The following is a 14,405-nucleotide window of genomic DNA, read 5'->3' as shown; positions in this document are numbered from 1 at the left end:
GCCGCTCAGTCACTGACGTCTATTAAGCTTCGGCTGATGTATACGACGCAGAACGCCCATACTGTGCCCACGTGATGGTTAGTGCTATCAGGCCAGAGGCCCCTCGGATCAAATATCCAAATCGTAGTGGATTAGGAACACAAGGTAATGAGCAGAGACTCGCGATCGATGTCACCCTGTCGCCCCATCTCGAGTACTTGTGGCAAGGGCTAAGAATGCCCGGCCACGCCTCGTAAGTATCTCGCGGGCACCTTCTAGGTCAACCCGACTCCACATCACTCGCTATTAAGCTTGCGCGGGTACCCCTCAGGGATGACCCCTCTTTAGTAACATGGCTCAGTGTAAAGTCATAGTAACCATAGTAACTGTGTGTCTAACACCAAGGGGAAAACCCGAGGAATCACCCCCAGTGAATCCCACTCGATGTTATCATCAAGGTGAACGTAAGATGATCCACCCTCGAGGTTCACACTTGAGGGGTTGCACGACAGAGCGGTAATGAAAGTGGTGAAGGAGGAAATCACCCTTGATGACCTCGACCGTATAGCTACACTGCAGAGATCTCATCGGGAGTGATGTAAGAGGTTCCACCCTCGGCACTCGATGGTAAATCTGCAGAGTTGTACAACTAGGGGGGTGATGTGCGGTGTCGGGGCCTGGACGTCGATCACGTTGATCGAGTCATCAAACATAAAGCGAGGCAACTGGGACAAGGTGGGGGTCACTGATGGATCACTAACCAACCTATACTAAGCAGTTTAGGATAAGCAGGTAAGGTATGAAAGCAGGTAACAAAAACATGCTATGCATCAGAGTAGGATCATACAGAAAGCAGTAGCAGTTCTAATGCAAGCATGACAGGGAAAGAAATGGGCGATATCGAAATGCTCAAGGGGGGTTTGCTTGCCTGGTTGCTCTGGCAAGGAGGGGTCGTCGGTGACGTTGTCGATCACAGTGGCATCATCAGTCTCGGGGTCTACCGGAGAGAAGAGGGGGAAGAAACAGTAAATACAGAGCAAACACTTCATCACAAGGCATATCATGACGACAGGCAGAGCTAGGGTTGCCCAAACATAGTACCACACGTTGCAGACGGACAGGATAAACATCCGAGGATGAATTCCCAGTGTTAGGCGGATTCCGGACAGATGAAAGAGAGGGGACGGTTCCTTGTTCAGCATGCTAGGGGCATGTGATCGGTGAAAGGGTCGCGCATTTGGATTCGTTGGATTTTTCTGAGCAACTTTCATATAGAAAACATTTTCATCGGGGTTATGGTTTATTTTCTATTAATTTTCAAAGATTTAAACAATATTCTGGAATTAATAGATTTAACGTAAATGGAAAACATGGTGATGACATCAGCCTGACGTCATCATGACGTCAGCAGTCAACAGATCAGTTGACTTGGTCAAACTGTCAACAGGGGCCCACTGTCATTGACCTAATTAATTAAGCAGGTTTAAATTAATTAAACTAGTTCTTTAGGCTAACTAAGCAAGGTTAATTAAGTTAGTTAATTAACTATTTGATTAATTAACTAATTAATCATTTTATATTTAGCTTTTCTTAAAATAATAATATTATTATTTTTACCCTTTTTTACACAGGGGCGTGGGGGCCCTTGGCTAGTGGCCCAGACCTTAGCGAGGCGGGCGTGGCCACGCAGTTGCCGGGCACCGGAGCCGCCTGTTAGGGCGCCCGCCCAGGCCACCAGGGGAGAGGGCGCGCGGGCGTCGGGGCGCCGGCGGCCAGCGGGCCATGGGCCGGTGCGAGACGAGCGGCGTAGGGTAGCTAGAGGCGGCGCGGCGCTCGGCAGCGGGCGGTTTGGCAGGCCGGACGACGAGCGGCAGGTAGTGGTGGCGAGGCGGCGCTGGAGAGAGGCCGCGCGGACAGGGGTCGGGGCAGGGCTGCACGAGACGGCAGTGGAGCAGCAGCAGCGTCGCCGGCGAGTAGGGGGGCGAGGCCGTGCGTGCGGGCCGGTCGCCGACAGGCGCTGTGAAACAGGGTAGGGGCGCGGCCAGGGATGCATAGCGTGCGTGGGCACGCCAGCGGCAACGACGAGCAGGGCGATGGACGACGCACGTGCTCAGTCGGGTGCGAGGTTGCAGCTCGCAACCGAGCAAACCAAGGCGCTAGGAGGCACCTACGGGGCTCCAGGAGCATGTGCACATCAGCAGAGCGCGATGGTGAACACGGCAGCGAGGTATTCCCCGTCCATGGCGGACGGAGGGGCTCGGTGGTGCGCGGCCTCGGCCCTAGCTAGCTACGGTAGGAGAGCGGGGCAGAGGAAGGAAGGAGGTGGGGCGGGGCTCACAGCGGTCCGGCAGGGCAGGGTAGTGGGCTCGGAGAGGCGCCGGATGTGACAGATCGAAGCGGCGGACGTCGGCGATCGGAGAGGAAGCAGAAGACGTGGCGATGGCGTTGCGGCTCCCTGAGCTCAATGTAGTGGCGTGGATGACGAAGAAGGGCGCGGCGCAGCTGCTAGAGAGCCTCCCGAAGGTAGGGAAGCACGGTGGCCGCGGGATCGCCGCAGGCGCGGCGACAATGGTGTCGGCCGCACGTGGTGGGGAAGGAGGCGGCGCGAAGAGGGGAAATGGAGGGGGCGTCTAGGGTTTGTTCCAGGGCGAGGAGGGGTCTCTTATCCTCTCAGGGCACCGGCGGATGGCTGCCCCGTGGCCATCGGCGCCATAGACATGCGCCCGGCGTCCACGGGGGCTTCTGTGAACAGAGGAAGACGGAGATGGGAGGTGGGCTGGGCCGGCACACTGTGCACTCATGGCCCATGTGCGCAGTGGGCTGCCTTGTTTTCTCTTTATTTTATAACAGAGAGAGGAAATGAATTATTTGGCCAGTCTATTGACTCGGGAAAAACTTGGGAAGGGTGCCATTAAATCCCTGGTGATTTTAGACACTTCCACAAAAAGTTTAGGCAAGTTTGGAATTCATTTGAATTTTTAGAAAAAAGAATAGGGCATTTAAAGTGTTGTTTTGGCACTGTTTTTAATGCTTAGACCCATATGAGTTGAAGATGATGTTGTTTTCCTTAACAACATTTGTTTTGGAATATTTGCTAGAAGGTGAACATTTTTCCAACAAGTTTTGATCAACTTCATTTTGCATTTTTTTATTTGAATGGAATTCAGAGAAGGAATTAGAAATGAGATATTATCCCAACATGGTTAAGCTTCATAAGTCAAGATGACTTGGCACTGATCATAAGGGATTACAGTAGTGTGATAACCCTTGAAATGACCCGCCACTATGTATACCTCTCGTCGATACGCTACCATGAGTGGATCCTTGGAATCCCAAGTGCTAGACACCTGTTGAGCTACCAGGTCGGGGTCACCAAAGCACTTAACCCGGCTTAAATTCATCTCCTTAGCCATCTGAAGACCATGGAGCAAGGCCTCATATTCAGCTGCATGTTAGTGCAAGGGACCATTAAACGGAGAACATAACAAAACTTATCACCTCGTGGGGAAGTTAATATGACTCCAGCCCCCGAGCCTTCCAATTGTCTGGACCCATCAAAATGAATAGTCCAATAAGTGTTACCTGGCTTTTCCTCCGGTGCCTGCAACTCTGTCAAGTCGTTGATGAAATCCACAAGTGCTTGGGACTTGATTGTTGTACGAGGTATATATTTTAACCCGTGAGGCCCAAGCTCAATAGCCCACTTGGTGACCCGGCCAGTTGCTTCCCTGTTTTGGATGATATCCCCCAAGGGGGCAGAACTGACCATCGTGATAGGATGACCCTGAAAATAATGCTTGAGCTTCCGGCTTGCCATGAAAACCCCATACACTAGCTTCTGCCAATGTGGGTACCTCTGCTTGGACTCAATAAGCACCTCACTGATGTAATAAAACCGGCCGTTGAACCGGATACTCCTTTCCGGCCTCCTTGTGCTCCACAACAATAGCCACACTAACAGCCCGGGCATTAGCAGCCACATATAGCAACAAGGGTCTTTATCAATAGGAGCAACAAGGATAGGCGGTTCAACTAACTGACGCTTTAAACTCTCAAAGGCTTCATTGGCAGCATCACTCCAGACAAAATGGTCTGTCTTCTTCATCATCTGATACAGAGGGATTGCCTTTTCTCCCAAACGGGGGATAAACCGGCTCAATGCTACAATACGACCCGCCTGCCGCTGCATATCGTTAATACACGCCGGTTTAGCCAGAGACGTAATAGTTGTGATCTTCTCTGGATTAGCTTCAATGCCCCTGTTAGACACCAGAAAACCCAAGAGCTTGCCCAACGGTACACCAAAGACACACTTGGCTAGATTAAGCATCATCTTATAAACCTGGAGGTTATCAAAAGTCTCCTTCAAGTCATCTATCAGTGTTTCCTCCTTTCTGGACTTCACCACAATATCATCCACATAAGCATGAACATTGCGCCCAATCTGTTTATGAAGACAATTCTGTACACAGCGGTGATAAGTCGCCTGGGCACTCTTGAGCCCAAAAGGCATAGATACATAGTAGAAGGCTCCAAAGGGAGTTATGAAAGTTGTCTTCTCCTGGTCCTTAACTGCCATTTTGATCTGATGATAACCAGAATAAGCGTCCAGAAAACACAAACGGTCACAACCCGCCGTAGCATCAATGATTTGATCAATACGAGGGAGAGCAAAAGGATCAGCTGGACAGTCCTTGTTCAAATCTGTGTAGTCCACACACATACGCCAAGTGCAGTTCTTCTTAAGTACCCGCACCGGATTAGCTAGCCACTCAGGGTGAAAGACCTCCACAATAAACCCTGCTGCCAAAAGCCGGGCTACCTCCTCACCAATAGCCTTGCGCCTTTCTTCATTGAAGTGGCGGAGAAACTGCCTGACCGGTTTAAACTTAGGATCTATATTAAGAGTGTGCTCAGCGAGTTCCCTCGGTACACCTGGCATATTAGAAGGTTTCCATGCAAAGATGTCCCGGTTCTCACGGATGAACTCGATGAGCTTGCTTTCCTATTTCGGATCCAGGTTAGCACTGATGCTGAACTGCCTGGATGAATCGCCAGGAACAAAGTCAACCAGCTTAGTTTCCTTGGCCGATTTAAATTTCAAAGCTGGATCATGCTCTGTAGTTGGATTTTTCAGAGAAGTCATATCTGCCGGATCAAAATTTTCCTTATAGAACTTTAGCTCCTCCGTTGCACATACCGACTCAGCATAAGCCACATCACCTTCTTCACATTCCAAAGCAATCTTCCTGCTCCCATGTACTGTGATTGTCCCCTTATGACCTGGCATCTTAAGCTGTAGATAAACATAACAGGGCCTTGCCATGAACTTAGCATAAGCCGACCGTCCAAACAGGGCATGATATGGACTCTTGATTTTCACCACTTCAAAAGTCAATGTCTCTGATCTTGAATCATGATCATCTCCAAAAGCAACCTCTAGATCTATCTTGCCAACTGGGTACGCCAATTTACCAGGCACCACACCATGAAAAACAGTGTTTGATAGTTTAAGATTTTTACCTGTCAACCCCATGCGACGGAAGGTTTCATAGTAAAGAATATTGATACTGCTCCCTCCGTCCATGAGTACTTTGGTGAACTTATACCCCCCAACCTGAGGTGCCACCACTAAGGCGAGATGACCTGGATTATCAACCCGGGGTGGATGATCCTCTCGACTCCACAAAATGGGCTGTTCGGACCAGCGCAAGTAACGGGGCACTGCCGGTTCAACGAAGTTTACTGCCCTTTTATGAAGCTTCTGATCACGCTTACACAAACTAGTGGTGAAGACATGGTACTGCCCACTATTCAACTGCTTTGGATTACTCTGATAACCTGATTGTTGCTGCTGCTGATTTCCCTGATGATTATAGTCGCCCTGGTTACCCTAACTGCCTTGATTGCCAGGTCCGGTTTGGTTGCCTTGAAATCCTGAACCGGAGCTGCCACCACCATAACCCGGCCCATGGAAACTGCCTCCTGAACCGCCGGGCGGTCCATGGTCGTATTGAAAAAGATTCGAATTTTTAAATACCCGCATAATGAAGCAATCTTTCCAAAGATGCGTAGCTGGCCTTTCTTTCGACCCATGCTTTGGGCAAGGCTGGTTTAGCAGGCGCTCAAGATTGGGACCTGATCCTCCACCCCGCTGGGGCGGTTTACCCTTGCGGCACTGACCATTATCTTGGGTGTTGGTGTTAGCCACAAAGTCCAAGTTATTATCCGCCTTGCGCTTACCGTTGTTTCCATGGCCCGCCGAGTTATGTTGCTGCCCCTTGGCACCGCCATTCTTCTTTCCCTTCCCTGGCTTTTCATCCTTAGACTCAGGGTCCTTAGTACTGTCTGAATCGGCATACTTAACCAGGGCTGCCATAAGCGCTGCCATGTCATTGCAGTGACGCTTGAGCCTTCCCAACTTCAGTTTCTACGACGTAAACTGGCAATTGCCTTCCAACATCAAGACTGCTGTATCAGCATTGATGCGGTCTGATGAATGCAAAATAGCTGAGACTCGCTTTACCCAATGAGCTGTAGACTCCCCATCCTCTTGAACACAGGCGGCTAGGTCCACAATTGACATGGGCTGCTTACATGTATCTTTGAAATTCTGGATAAACCGGCTTTTTAACTCAGCCCATGATCCAATGGAGTTAGCTGGTAAACTTTTCAGCCAGGTACGAGCCGTTCCTTCTAGCATCATGGTGAAGTACTTGGCACATGCTGCATCATCCACATCTAGCATCTCCATCGCCATCTCATAGCTCTCGACCCATGATTCGGGGGGTAAATTGGCAGTGTAATTGGGCACCTTACGAGGACCCTTGAAGTCCTTGGTCAGCCGTACATTACGTAAGGACGGGGTGAGACACGGCACCCCCAAAGAATTAAAAACCACACCTGGCTCCACTGAAGTGGTCGGACGAACCGGAGTAAGCTGACGAGCCGCGTATTGCACTGCTAACTCGGCTTCTCGACGTGCTCGACCGTGATCCACCACATCCTGGGCATTAGCGCCGCCACCCTCCGGGTTATGCCCTCGCGGTGGGTTACAGTTTCGCGCACTACCTGATACAGCCTGTTCATCAATATGCCTACTGTAGCTCCGACTTGGACGGGGGGTGGAATGAATCCTCTCATGACTGTACCAAAAAGCCTGCTGTTGGGTCAAAGCTGTCTGAAGGAGCTCTCTAGCCCATCGTGTTTCCACTGCTACTGGAGACTCGCCTTCGATCGGGAGAGCTGCAAATCGTGAAGCAGCGGCGATGATGTTATCCAACGGGTTAGAGTAATGACCTGGAGGCGTTGAGACGTGTTGTGGTAGGACATTGTTCTGACGAGGCGGATCCGTCGCGCGTGGCTGAACCGGCGCCCACGTTCCAGGTGCCTCCGCCCGGTTTACCACCGGCTGGTTGCTGGTTCCTGGTCCTGGCATGTTAAAGAGATTCCTTCCCTCGTAAACCAGAGGCAGGTGAGACCGGTACCTTCTCCTCATGACATCATTTGATGCGCTCTGATCCAGCATAAGCCGGTAAGCATGTGCCTCTAACTCGGCTCGCTCTGCGGCCATCCTGGTGTTCTGTGCTGCCAGATCTACCTTAGCTTCAGCTATCTGATCCTTCGCCTTTGCAATCTCTGTGTTATGCCGATCCAGATCTGCCGGATTAACCTCAGCTGCTAGCAACATTGCCAAAGTGTCGAATAAATCGGACAAAGCCTGAGCCGGCAGTGGTGCAGGGCCCCCTGCCCCGGGTGGTGTTGCAGCTGCTGAACCGGAAATCACCGCTGTGGCGGTAGAAGAATGCTGCACCGATTGGGTACTGGCCATGAAGATCGCAACTCGGCTCGAGGGATAACAGAGGTCCGGAATACTGTCGCCATCGGAACCGCCACTAATCCGGCCATCATGCAGCTGATATAGCGACTCGGTCTCTCTGGTTGAAGACTCATCGTCAGAGTAGACAACGGTTTTGCCACCAGATACCGATCTATCCTCAGATTCCACCCCGTGGATGACTCCCATGAAGGCATGCTTTACGGCAGACTGAACTCGGGCAGGTCTTGCACGCTGAGCCGTCTCAATGATGTCGGTGCAGATGTCCGGCTCAGGGCCCGGTTCGCCGATATTGCCAATGAAAACATGTATTCCGCCAAAGGGGACCCGGTACCCGTACTCAATCGAGCCGGCCTTGGGGCCCCAGCCTGCGTTGTCGATGTAGATCTTGCCGCGACGACTCTTGGTCATCCGGCCCACAGCATATCCCTTGAGTCCTTCGAAGTTGTCCTTCAAGAACTCGAAACCATCATGCGATAGCCCCACGGTGGGCGCCAATTGTCGTGGTTTTGTCACGGCAGATGTCCTCGTGAAAGGACTTAGTCATGGAGCCATTGCGACGGGTTAGCTTGAAGGGGTTAAAGCGAACAAGGGACGCAAGGAATTATACTGGTTCGGCCCCTTATGTTGAAGGTAAAAGCCTACTCCAGTTGTGATGGAATTGCTAGGGTTTCGATGACCAGGGAGCGAATCCGCTTTGCCTGGCTCTCGAGTTATTGTTTGTTGTCCCTAAACCGCCCCCAGGTCATCCCTTTATATACACAGGTTAACGCCCGGCGGTTTACAGAATCCTGGGGACGGCTCATACACGTGCTCGGCTCGGTTTCTACTTTTCCTTGCCTTACAACATAAGTTACATATCATATGGCGGTTTATGTCTACACGCCCTAATCCTCCTTCGGGCCTTGGGCCTTCATGTTAGATCTCCTCTGTAAAGTGCCATACTTCTTGTCTTCATGGGCTTCAAACATGACTAACTCACTGTGTGTCACACCCTAGCTAGTTCAAGCATTAGAGTGTGCATCATGTTCAATTTTCTCTTAAATTTGAAATGGGGATGACAGAACCCCCAGCACCCCCCTGGAACAACTAGGGTTTACTAAAAACTTTTTCAATGAACCTGAAATGCCTTTCTAAAAATCCCACCATTTTTGTTTTGGGTTAAAACCCCTGACAAAAATGGTGCACATTTTTCTAGGACATCTAAGGTCATTGGACTAATCCTTATAGTATTTGCATTTGGGCATTTAAATGCTATAAAATATTTTAAATGCTCAAATAATCATAAACTAAAATGTTTGCTATTGGATATATTCTAAGCAGTGGCCATGATTAATTTTATGATTTATGGTAATGCCCTAGCATTTTTAATAAAGCCCTGAAGTTACAGAAATAATAAATAATAAGAAAAACAAAAAAGAGAGAGAAACTTACCTGGCGCAGCCCAGCTAACTCACCAGCCGGCCCACCTGGCGGCCCAGCACTGTGCTGGCCCGCGCCAGCCAGCTGCTTCTTCCCTGCCAGGCAGGCAGGAAGGTGACACCGGCATGCCCAAGCTCGCCACGGCGTCACCTGCTTGCCGCCCGCGCCCTGGACGCCTCCACGTCGCACCCCGAAGCCCCTGGACACTCCATTCCCCCCTGTCTCTCTCCCTTCGCCGTTCCCCACCATGGCCGACGCCCCTATCGCCGCACCGTCATCGTAGCCATGCCCTTCGTCATCCTCGCGCCGCGTCCTCGTGTCCACGAGCTCTGCCGTCGTCGATTACATCGAGTGGGTCGAGCCCCGAGTGCTCGCTCGCCCCGGAGACGCTGCACCGAGCTCGCCCTCAACTCCGGCCACCGGAGATCCCTTTCGCCGCCCCCGCCGCATCAGCTCATCCCCGACCTCTCTGACTGCCTCAACGAGACCCCCGTGAGCTCAGCCACCTCCCCACCCTCTCCGTTCTCTCTCTCGAACCCCGTAGCGTCTGCATGTAGATCACCTGCACGCACCGCTGCGGAGCTCGTCGCCGACGAGGCTCCAGCCACCCAATGGCCACGCCACCCTGTCCACTAGTCCTACCGCACCTCCAGGAGCTCAACGCACCAAACCTCGCGCCTCCCCGTGCCCCCTAGCAACTAGTTCATCCTCACCCGAGCTCCGGCCGCCGCCAAACTCGTCGCAGGCGACGTTTCCGACCACCCCAGCTCCACCCACTGCCACCACTCGACGCGGCTTCCTCCCCGCATCACGTAGATAGTCTCCGCCGTCCTTTTGGTCGCCGGAGTGCAAATCCCGCGTTGCTCCGCCGCGTCTGGCCTCGCCGGCGGCTAGACGCCAACGAGTTGACCCTGTTTGACCCCGTGTGGGCCCAGGTTGACCCCCCTGAGTCTATGACAGGTGGGGCCGGTCTGCTAATTAGTTTAGGATTAGTTTTAACTAATTTTAATTAGTTTAGTCACTGACATGTGGGCCCAGGCCCCACTGACAGCTAATTAGTGTTAATTTAATTCTGTTAATTAGCTGGGTCACTGACAGACAGGGCCCACCAGTCAGGTTTGACCTGGCCGACCCAGTTGACCCGCTGAAGTCACACCTATGTCATGCTGACGCATTAATTCAATTACTGGATTTATTCTTTAATAGGAAATTCCAGAAAATAACCAAAACTTCTAAAAATCATAGAAAATCAACCATAGCTGCAAATGCAAAGATTTATATATGAAAAATGATCAGAAAAATTCAATCTATCCATCTGTAATGGTTTCAGGCATGACAAAACAAGTTAACCTTGCTGTTTAAGCAGAATAAGAAAATGCACTAATAAGGCTATGTTAAATGAGCTAACATTTGAATCTTTGATTCAAATGAGTTCATTCCATCCTGTTTTAGCTTGCATTAGGCCAAGACACATTCATTTTGCCATGTCATAGCATGCATCATATTGTTGCATATTGTCATGTGTTGATTATGTTCGGTGTGTCTTTCGTGGTAGGTTCTGCCTCCGAGGATAACCCCGAGTATCCGTCTGAAGGGCAGTACCCTACTACCACTGCAACAGGCAAGAAACCATTGATCATTCCGATACAAACCCATGTTCTCGCTTCTGCTCTTGTTTATTGCATTAAGACAACATGATTCAAACTGCTGTGTGCTACGGTAGTTGAACCCTTATCCTCTGCATGACTTGTCATTGCCACAGTAACTAGATGAAACCCACTAGCATGTGTAGGAGTTGATTGAGCCATGTATGTGTTTCCTACCTTGCTATGCCTTCTATGCTTAGAGTTGTGTCAGGTCTGGTCCATCTGGGTGATGGGCTAGAGTGAAATGGTTATATCGGTAATGTGAGGGATGTGATGAACAACATTTGGTAAAGGTATCGATGAGAGGCCATGTAGGAGTACATGGTGGGTTGTTTCATTGAGGCCATCCATAAGAATTGAGATATGTATGTGTGATTTAAGATGCACTTACTACCATATGTTGGGCCCGAAACCAATGGACCCCCTTGGCTTCTTATTCACCCTAGTACTCTGTCCAGGAGTTGCAAATAGTTTCTGGTGTTTGTAGGTTACGTGTTGGCGGCCATGCGTAGCGCTGACCCTAGGGGTGGGCTATGTTGCGGTAGATACACCGTGGCACGGTGTACCGAGTCACCCGCTTGGTGTCTCGGGAACCCTGTTCACATTGTTCGAGGCCGTATGTGGAAACCTCGGCCGGACTCCATGCGGATGGAACCTAGATAGGAGATACAACTGGAATAGAGACTTGAGTGTTTGGGTAGGCCATGGCCGACACCCTCGTTGGGCTTCCGCTTGAAGGTTGCCGAGTACATGTCGTGTAAACGGCGGTAAGTGGTGAAAGCGTGTATGAAGAAGTACACCCCTGCAGGGTATAAAACTATTCGAATAGCCGCGTCCGCGGTAAAGGACTACTTGGTTGCCTATACAGTTCATAGACAAGGTAATGGTTACTACTAAAAGACTCAAGATAAGTGTGAGTGCCGAGGATGGCCCTCTCGTAGGATGACGAGGGAGGATCCCTGGTGGAGTATTGTGTTGGTGAGTAGTGGACTCGTGTGTGAAAACTATTTTACTAGTGGAGTTTCGTAGGATAGCCTAGCCAAGAGTCAAAGCTGGCTTGCTGCAATAACCCCACCACCTTCTTGAGAATGAGCATGTATATTAGGATCTGATGTAAGCCTTGCTGAGTACCTTGTACTCATGTTTGCTTATTTATTGTTTTCAGACGACAACACCGCCCCCTCCGATGGGTTTTATGTAGACCTTGATGTCGACGAGTGACTAGACACCCAGGTGGTGATCCTGGCCATGGAGGGCCCTATGTAGATAGACAGGCTTCGGAAGCCTTCTTGCTTTCTAGTGTCTGTACTCAGACTATTTACTTCCGCTTGTGCTTGTATGCTTGTATGACTTGAGTGTCGGGTCATGTGACCCCTACCTGTATGAACATGTTATGTATGGCTCTCTGGAGCCTTTAAATAAAGTACTTGAGTTGTAGAGTTTTGTTGTGATGCCATGTTGTATGTACTCATATTGGGCATATTGTGTGAATGCTTGAAATGCTTGGTATGAGTGGGATCCGACAATCTAGTTGTTTATCCTTGGCAGCCTTTCTTATGGGGAAATGTAGTCTAGTGTTCCTCGAGCCATAGTAGTCCGCTACAGCCCGGTTCACCGGAGTCCTGCTAGCCCAGCACTACTGTTTAGGACACTTGACTGGCCGGCATGTGTTTCACTTCGTTCCTATGTCCGTCCCTTCGGGGAAATGTCACGCGGTGTCCTTGTTTTGGAAGCCCTCCTTGAGTATATGAACTTCCCTGTACTGTTTTAGGTCTAGAAATTTTCCCTTTCCAGAGCATCGTTTGATCCAAAATAATAATTGCAATTTGTGAAACCTGTTTGCTCCACACTTAGCCAAAAACTGTGTCTGTTGACTCTGTTTCAGCCATAGTAGTCCGTGTAACCGGTTTAAGATAATACCGGCTGTCAGCACCGCTTGCCTCTGGCGACTTAAGAAAACCTTAATCATCTTTAATACCTGCAGCTGTTAAACATTATCACACAGTTACCAGTATGTCATTAGGCCCCTTCTTAAGCTACCATCCTAAATAACCCAATAATGTTTATTCTTTGGGTTATAATAAACCGGAAAATTTCCTTTATCTTGTTGTAGGCTTCAATTTATCCAATGGCACCCAAAGCTGTTAAACCTCCGGTTACCTGCAACTGGGTCCCATCCATTGTTACAGAGAGCAAACCGTCCGAGTTTGTAAAGTCTGGCCATCTGCCCAAGAAGGATGTCATGTCTTATCATGCTCCTGACCCGTCTAAAGAGAAACCTCAACCCAAGGAAGGGGAGGCGATCATTTTTACCGATCACATGAGCCGGGGATTTGCTCCTCCCGGTCCAAAATTCTTTAGAGACGTTTTGCACTTCTTTGACTTAAGACCTCAAGACATCGGGCCCAATTCCGTGTCAAATATCTGCAACTTCCAAGTTTTCTGTGAGGTCTACCTTGGAGAAGAACCCAGCCTACTTTTGTTCAGGGAATTGTTCTATTTGAACCGGCAGAATGAGCGGGCCAACGGGCCCAGTCTGGAGCTTGGTGGCATATCGATTCAAAGGCGGAGAGACTGCCTGTTCCCTTATGCTGAATTGCCGAGTCATCCAAAGGACTGGAACCAGACATGGTTCTACTGCCAAGATACTTCTCCGGCTGGTGAAAACCCGCTGCCCGGCTTCCGTGCATTGCGCCTTGAACCTACTCACCCGCTGCCGGATAAGTTGACTGCTATTGAACGTCTGCCACTCACCCCCAAGATCAAGAAGATTAAAGCTCTTTTAGGGAACGGCTTAGATGGCATTGACCTGGTCCGAGTCTGGGTTGCTTGGAGAATAATTCCGTTAAGCCGCCGCCCTGGCTTAATGTGTAATTATTCAGGCGAGAAAGATGACCCTCAGCGTCATAGTCCTGACGACTTACCAGATGACTTAGTGGAAGCTACAACTCAGTCTTTGTTGAAAGAGGGCACAGTGAATGTTAATGCTTTCGGCTTACTACCTTTTTGCAAGAAGAACCCGGCCCGTGCAGTAAGTTTCCAGCCATCGGGTTATTTTTTATCATCTTATACTGTATTCTTATGCATAACCCTTTATAACCTTTTATAGGCAAATGATAACTTCTGGAAAATCCAATATGATCATGAGGCGACCAAGAAAGCCAGGGCGGCCAAGAGAGCCGAAAGGAAAACTGCCAAGCCCACCACTTCAAGGAAAAGGAAGCCAAGCGCTTCTGAGTTGTTTCAGCTTGATGATTCTGATGATAATGAGGAAGAGGTAACTTTTTAATTTCCCTTTCTCCTTACTACCTTAATGATATTAACCTTCTTTCAGGAAGACACGGGCAACTGCCAACCCATCGAGGAAGAGGTAACTATAATCTCCTCTGACTCCGAGCTTTGGCCGCGTCAGAAAATTCAAAGAGTAACCAGGAAAGTAAGATTTTCACACCCTTTGGCTTACCAAGATCCTGACTTTCTTTTGAAGCAACAGCAATTTGAAAACCGGAGGCAGACCTAGA

The sequence above is a fragment of the Triticum urartu genome, chromosome 6A (genome assembly GCF_056163025.1).
Source record: "Triticum urartu cultivar PI428250 chromosome 6A, HENAU_Tu73, whole genome shotgun sequence".
Classification (NCBI taxonomy): Eukaryota; Viridiplantae; Streptophyta; class Magnoliopsida; order Poales; family Poaceae; genus Triticum; species Triticum urartu.
The sequence above is the reverse complement of the archived record's forward strand: the minus strand, read 5'-3'. Positions refer to the sequence as shown.